Source organism: Bombina bombina, chromosome 1, assembly GCF_027579735.1.
Source record: "Bombina bombina isolate aBomBom1 chromosome 1, aBomBom1.pri, whole genome shotgun sequence".
In the NCBI taxonomy this organism is placed as follows: Eukaryota; Metazoa; Chordata; class Amphibia; order Anura; family Bombinatoridae; genus Bombina; species Bombina bombina.
In genome coordinates, this window is record NC_069499.1 from 75,926,970 (window position 1) to 75,935,572 (window position 8,603).

Consider the following 8,603-nt stretch of genomic DNA (forward strand, 5'->3'; position numbering starts at 1 on the left):
AAGTAATTTTAAGACACCTATTTTCCTATTTTCAAATGTGCTTCATTCTCTTGCTATTCCTTGTTGATAAAGAATACGCACATATCCTAATCTAGTAGAAGCTAGCTGCTGATTGGTGCCTGCATACATTTGTCTTTTGTGATTGGCTAACTAGATGTGTTCAGCTAGCTGCCAGCAGTGCAATACTGTGACTTTATAGTAACATAGTACATGATGTTGAAAAAAGACTGAAGTCCATCGAGTTCAACCTATACACATCTAATATACTTACAAAAAGCTCCAGTTGAGCTTAAATTAATCCCACTAAAAGGGAACACAATTAATACAAGCAATCATATCCATGAATTTTGTTTCTAGTCAGAAATGTATCCAAACAATTTTTAAATGTATTGAGGTTATTGGCATTCACTACCTCCTTTGGTAATGAGTTCCACAATTGTATTGCTCATACAGGGAAAAAACGTTTCCGTTGCAGGAGATTAAATCTCCTTTCCTCCAACCTTAAATTGTGACCTCTTGTCACAAACAATTTTATTGGAATTAACAGAGCTTCTGCCATCTCTGTGTATGGGCCTTGCATATATTTAAATAAAGTAATCATGTCACCTCTCAAGCGCCTTTTTTCTAGAGAAAACAGACCCAGCTTGGCTAGCTTATCCTCATAGCTTAAATTCCCCATTCCCCTTATTAGCTTTGTGGCCCTTCTCTGAACTTTTTCTAGTTCTGCAATATCATTTTTTGCGATCGTTCCCCAGAACTGCACTCCATACTCAAGGTGCGGTCTTACCAGGGATTTATATAGTGACAGAAGTATGCTTTGCTCCCTTGAATCAATGCCTCTTTTAATATAAAGGCAAGCCCATCAGCCCCCGTTTACGCCCCGACCGCACCCAATGCCACGAACCTTGGCTCCAGAAACTGTCGCCACTACGACGCCAGCATCCTCCACGTGCTCAACACCGGTAGATCGTCCACCTGCCACCACTCCATTGGTTCCTCTCTTGTGTATACTGAAGAAAAGAACTGGTTTAGTACCTCAGCCTTTTCCCTGTCACTGTTAATCATGCTACCCTCCACGCATTTTAATGAAAAGTTTGAAATTGTATGTTCTATTCAAATTATGTAAGAAAATGTGGGGGCTTCATGTCCCTTTAGTGATTTAATATTAATAATAACAATGTATTCTGAACAAAGAATAAAAAAATGCCATTATTTTCCTGGGGCCATAGTAGTTAAAAAGAATGCATGCTCTAATTTGTTATAAAATTTTAAGATTGTGGACCCTGCAGTACTGAGAGTTTAACCCCCGCAAAGAAATTCCGCTTGGGACCAGCAGTGCTCTGCGTGTTTTAAGTTGTACTTCTACTGTGTTTATCCCCTTTGAAGGTTAAACACACAGTAGAGCAGGGTCGATAGTTCCTGCTCTAACAAATTAGATTGTCATTTTTCAACTATTATTGCCCTTTAAAACATCACTACAGAAATCCCAAGAGTGCATATTTTTAGCAACTTTGACATTTTTGTGTGATTAAAAGGACATTCAACTAAAAATATACTCAAGTAGATTTTGAAGGACTTTATTTCTGCATTCAAAACAATGACAATTTTGCTACCAAAATGAAAAATTTAAATGGTTCCGTAATATTTATTCTGTCTATAGATGTTTTGTAATTCAGTAGTTAAAGGGCCAGTAAACCTACAAAATAATGTTATATAATTCTGCACATAGTGCAAAATTATATAACATTAGCTTAGCGCCAACTTTATAACTCCCCCTCTGGTCTGGTAGCGGGAGCGAGCTACATTCAGTTTAATGGCGCGATGGGGCTGGCTGTGTCTAGACAGTGTGCCCGTGATGCGCAGGGCCGGACTGGGAATACAAAGCAGCCCTGGAAAAATATGAAGACCAGCCCTATTTTCCGTTGAGTCGGTAGGATTCACAGGCCCCATTTTTCTTAAAGATGATTACTGGGATACTCCTTATCCAATATTTTTTTCAGAATTAAATTATATTACTTTCCATTAAATAAAAATGCCAAATTGTTGTTATATAAGCACCCTACAACCCAATTGCAGCCATTAATCTCCCCTTTAAATTGTAGCTTCCCAGCCCCAACTGCTGCAGCCCACCGGGAAATCTCCTGGTATCCTGGTAGGCCAATCCGGCCTTGGTGATGCGCTTATGCAAATTAAGACCTGCTCAGTAGAGCCAGGAGCAGCGTTTGTGAAAATGCAATTTTTTTATAAAATATCTCTGAAATCCTTTCAGTTATAAAGTTGGCGGTAAGCTAATGTTATATAATTCTGCACTAAGTGCAGAATTATATCACATTATTTTATAGGGGCACTTTAAAGGGGCATGAAACCAAAACCTTTTTCTTAAATGATTCAGACATACTTAGGTAGGCTCAGGAGCTGCTGATTGGTTACCGTGCATAAATGCCTCATGTTATTGGCTTACCCATGTGCATTGATGTTTCTTCGACAAAGAAAATCAGATAATAGAAGAAAATTGCAAAGTTAGTTAAAATCATATTCTCTATCTAAATAATGAAAGGAAAATTTTGGTTTTCATATCCCTTTAATTGCTGATGTGTTGTCCATATATGATTTTATGTTTTGTTTTGAAATTTTATTTAAAAAAATATGTCTTTAGATAGGTCAGTGATTTACAAAACCCTAGTAATATGCAATCTAAATAGGAATGTGCAAAATATAAAATAAGGTAGTCTTCAAAAATAAATACAATGGGCGATGTTACAATCTTACCTTGAGAAATCCTCTCTTCTGCCTTATATATATGTGAATTTAGTGTATGTATATATATATATATATATATATATATATATATATTGTCAGTCATTTATAGAAGTACTGCAATCCACCCACAACACAATATATTGATGCTTTCACTTTCTATGAAAAATAATAAAGGGATATGAAACCCAATTTTTTTTCTTTCATTCTTCAGACAGAGCATGCCATTTTAAGCAACTTTCTAATTTACTTCTATTATCAAATGTTCTTCGTTCTCTTAGTATCTTTATTTGAAAATCATTAATGTAAGCTTAGGAGCCTGCCCATTTTTGGTTCAACACCTGGGTAGCGCTTGCTGATTGGTGGCTAAATGTAATAAGTTATGAAAAGTTATCCTCAACATGCAACAGGCCAAAAGAAAACTGACACATCATCACAAACCATTCCATTGCTATCCCTGCATGAGATCAGTTCCACAGCCTCATTCTTAACTGTTATGGTGGACTTATTCATTATATATTAATATATTTATAAAGCATATAAAAAACAAGGTATGATTTTTTTTAACCCATTCATTGTTAAAATGCATACAAATACTTTTATAAAAATATATTTTAAATTAAATGAAGTGTCATAGTTTTTTTAAAATGTAATTTAATTGAAACATACTGTTTACAATTAGGGACGTGCATTCAGACTGTTTTTTACCAAAGAATACTGATTATGGTCATCGCCAGCAGCATTCGGATTCTTTTGGAGCCGGATAACTTTTTGTGAAAGTGCAGCATGCTAAGATCTGTACAAGCACAGATTTTAGTGTGTTGCACTTTCACAAGAAGATATCCGGCTCCGAAAGTAGCCGAATGCCGCTGGTGATGACCATATTCAGTATTCTTTGGTAACAAACAGTCTGAATGCACGTGCCTATACTATTTTGTATTGTTTAACAATGTTCTTTTTCAAGTTTTAAAAACAGGAAGTGAAAATCTTCAAATGTGAACTGGGCGTGAAAAAGTCAGTTGGATGGCTGTGGAAATCAGAAAATCCTTATGAAGCACTCTGGTGGGGAAAATGTAAAAGGGACACTAAAGTAAAAAACGTTCATGATTTCGATAGAGCAGACAATTTTAAGAGACTTTTCTACTGAGCATGTGTATGAGTTAAGTGTATATGTCTGTGATTTGATCAGGGGCGGAACTACCTGGGGTGCAGAGGTCAAAACTAGGACCGGCGCAGTTTCAGAAAAAAAACTAAAACTTTTTTTTTCAATAAAAAACGTTGACCTGCTGCTGCCTGCACTGATATCATGAGGCCTATTTATTAAATGTCTTGCGGACCTGATCCGACAGTGCGGATCAGGTCCGCAAGACATCGTTGAATGCGGAGAGCAATACGCTCTCCGTATTCAGCATTGCACCAGCAGCTCACAAGAACTGCTGGTGCAACGCCGCCCCCTGCAGACTCGCGGCCAATGGGCCACCAGCAGGGAGGTGTCAATCAACCCGATCGTACTCGATCGGGTTGAATTGTGGCGATTCCTGTCCGCCTGCTCAGAGCATAAATTGCGTTTCTGGCGAGTCTGAAGACTCTCCAGAAACATGGGAGCACAAGCTCCTTACGGAGCTTGATAAATGGGCCCCCATGTGTGTGTTACGTGATGCTTCACTAGTGTCTCTGTCTCTGACTACAGGGGTTAGTGTTTCTGTTTTACCCATTTGTCGCGCCATGCCCGGAAATAAGTTAACATCCATCATGATCCCTGACTCTGAGACTCTGAGCCCATGTATGTGTGTGTGTGTGTGTATGTATGTATGTGACTGTGTGTGTGTTTATGCATGTATGTGTGTGTGTGTGTGTATGTATGTATGTGACTGTGTGTGTGTTTATGCATGTATGTGTGTGTGTGTATGTATGTATGTGACTGTGTGTGTGTTTATGCATGTATGTGTGTGTGTATGTATGTATGTGACTGTGTGTGTGTTTATGCATGTATGTGTGTGTGTATGTATGTATGTGACTGTGTGTGTGTTTATGCATGTATGTGTGTGTGTGTATGTATGTATGTGACTGTGTTTGTGTATGTGTGTGTATGTATGTATGTGACTGTGTGTGTATTTATGCATGTATGTGTGTGTGTGTGTGTATGTATGTATGTGACTGTGTGTGTATGTATGTATGTGACTGTGTGTGTGTTTATGCATGTATGTGTGTGTGTGTATGTATGTATGTGACTGTGTGTGTGTTTATGCATGTATGTGTGTGTGTGTATGTATGTATGTGACTGTGTGTGTATTTATGCATGTATGTATGTGTATGTGTGTATGTTTGTGGAACCAGTAGATTACAGACCTTGTTACTACAGCAAGGGGGCGGGGGGTAAGCAGTGTCACTATACAGTACCACTATATACAGTACGGGGGGCTGGACCATGTCACAGACTACTGTGGTCACTATATAACATACTGGGGTGGGTAGGGTCAGGCCAGCCATCTCACCGGCAGATTACAGACTGTGTCACTAACTTACTATATACAGTACTGGTGGGTTAAACAGTGTCACTATATACAGTAATAGGGGGTCAGACTGTGGGCACAAGGTACCCCCTTTTGCAGACGTAATCTGATTCACATTTTTTTTCAGCATTAAATGTTAAAAAAAGAGATATGTATCAAATTCACATTTTTTTGGGGGGGGGGGGGGGCTTCTTAGATTCTTGCACCTGGGCCCTGTGGTTTCTAGTTACGCCTTTGGATTGAATGATTGCTGTCACATGATACTGCTGTGGACTGCTGAGAATACTGTCAAGTGGACTGCTCTCTGTCAAGTGGACTGTTCATTAAAAGGGGACTGCACTCTGTCAAGAAGACTGCTTATTGAAAGGAGACTGTTCTCTGTCAAGTGGACTGTTCATTAAAAGGGGACTGCACTCTGTCAAGAAGACTGCTTATTGAAAGGAGACTGCTCTCTGTCAATTGGACTGTTCATTGAAAGAGAACACACACAATACACACACACTCACCATATACACACACGTGCTCTTGAACATGAACATTTACTTTGAAAATGTCATAAAAAAAAGTCACATTACACCCTCACCAAAAGATATAATAGCTAATAAAGGTCTAAAATGGGGGGGGGGGGGCAGCAGAATTTTGAGTGCCTAGGGAAAACCTAAATACGCCACTGACTTATTTCCTTTGGTATGGAATTGGTAGCCTTAGGAGAGTGCATGTGTCTGGTGCACTATAAGGAGAATGTGTTTTCACAAACTGCTGTCATACAATGCTCCAGACGCTTGCACTCTTCCTACCTAGGTATGCTTTTCATGAAAGAAAACCATGAGAACAAAGCAAATTTTAGAATAGTAGTAAATTGGAAATGTTTTCAAAATGATATGCTCTATCTGAATCATCAAAGAAAATTGGTTTTATGTCCCTTTAGCATACATAACCCAAGTCAGACCTGCGTGTCAGTAAATCTCTTTTATATCTATCTATCTATATATAAAGTATATATATATATATATAGTCTCAACTTTTTAAAATATGCAGCTGTGCACAGTTTATTAAACATACACAATCACTTTCATTTGAAGAGTTCAAAAGATAGAGAACAATAAAGCATTGTATTTATTACAAATAAATTCCATATGAAAATATAAAATGCACATAACGCTGACAAATGTCATATGAATTTTCATAGAAATGTTTAAGATCTTATTTATATGTAGCATTGCCGACAAGCTCTCATCATTTTATGAGTTATTTAATCTTCAAACAAGATTTTCATATGACTAATAAAAAACGATATACTCAATTTCTTTTTCTATGCAAAGGCTGTTCCAGGAAAAAGGGAGTTCCCAATGTGAGTCATTAGTCTCTTTAAGGATACGTTAATTGTAAGGCTGTATAACATTTTATATGTATGTATTTTTCCATGTTATGTTCTTAAAAGCACAGAGATTTAATACAATAAATATATGTCAATATGAGGCTGATAATACATTTCAAACTACACCCACTGTAAAGGGGGAAGATTTTTGTATAAGTGTAACATGAAAAGTAAATCACTAAAGGGACAGTCTACTCCAGAATTTTTATTTTTTTAAAAGATAGATAATCCCTTTATTACCCATCCCCCAGTTGTGTATAACCAGCACAGATATATTAATACACGTTTTACCTCTTTGATTACCTTGTACCTACGCCTCTGTAGACTGCCCCCTTATTTCAGTTCTTTTGACAGACTTGAATTTTAGCCAGTCAGTGCTGACTCCTATGTAACTCCACGAGTATGAGCACAATGTTATCTATATGGCACAAATGAACTAATGCCCTATAGCTGTAAAATAAAAAAACTGTCAAAATCCCCTGAGATAAGAGGCGGCCTTCAAGGGCTTAGAAATTAGCATATGAGCCTACCTAGGTTTAGCTTTCAACAAAGAATACCAAGAGAACAAAGCAAATTTGATGATAAAAAGTTGTTTAAAATTGCATGCCCTATCTGAATCATGAAGTGGTTCAATTTTGACTTTACTGTCCCATAACAATTACATTAGTAGTGAATAAATTACAGTTTGTATTGTATCTATTACACTAGGAAGGTGATGTCATTACTGCAAAAATGCCAACATTTTCTATGTAGAAATAACAAGATTTGGTCACGACCCTAAAACTTCCCACCCCATGTGATGTAACCAGCTATATCCAACATAGAAAAGGTCCGTTTAGCAAACATTACTCTCTGCTAATTATACAATGTGGGAAATGCAAATAGCTAATTCATTTAGGAAACATTTCTTAAAAATGTATTCTTTGCTCATGTTCTTGAAAAGTTGTATTTATTTTTCATAATTGTTTTTTAAAGGGGTGATAAGCTTAAAGGGATAGTCTAGTTAAAATTAAACTTTTATCATTCAGATAGGGCATATGATTTTAAACAACTTTCCAATTTACTTTTATCATCAAATTTTCTTTGCTCTCTTAGTATTCTTAATTGAAAGCTAAACCTAGGTGGGCTCATATGCTAATTTTTAAGCCCTTGAAGGTCGCCTCTGAATGCATTTGACAGTTTTTCACAGCTTAAGGGCATTAGTTCATGTGTGCCATAAAGATAACATTGTGCTCAATTTGGTGGAGTTACTTTTTAGAGGTCACTGATTGGCTAAAATGCAAATATATAAATATGTATTTATGAATAAATAGAACATATTCTGCTATGTGAAGAACCTTGGAATGTGAAATATTCATATTTTCGTGTCAGGATGGTGCACATGGTTAAAGGCTATCAGGTTAGAGCGACTTGTTTTTTTTCTGCAGTTTTCGTGCTCCATTAAAGTCTAAGGGGGAATACGTTAACGTGCGCAAACGCTTACTTCTATCAGAGTTAACACATGAGCGGGAGGGATAAATTTGCACTACACTCGTAATCTAGTAATCAATATGTGCCCTATGACAGCTCCTATTGGCTGATTTCCTCTGCTTCAGTTTGTGCTAATGTTTTAGTAAAACAAAGGTAAGAACAATATCTCTGTTCTTGAAATAAAATGACATGAAGCAAGTTAGACAGCACAGATTTGCATCCTATAATTGTGCTGCACCCCTTAGCTTCCGCACAGCTGGTCTTTTTAGCATTGTCATAGGAGGGAAGACGAATAACACCTGTGCAAAAAGTACTGCTGACTGCCTCAGCTCTTTCAACCTTAAACCCTCCTTACTTTCTTCATTAACCCTCCGGTCCTAATGTAGTGCTGTTTATATTCTCTGTGTACAAGGACAGTAGAGATAGAGAGAACATACACAGTCAGTCACAGGTCATCGCATCTGCAGGCGCTCATATCAAACAAT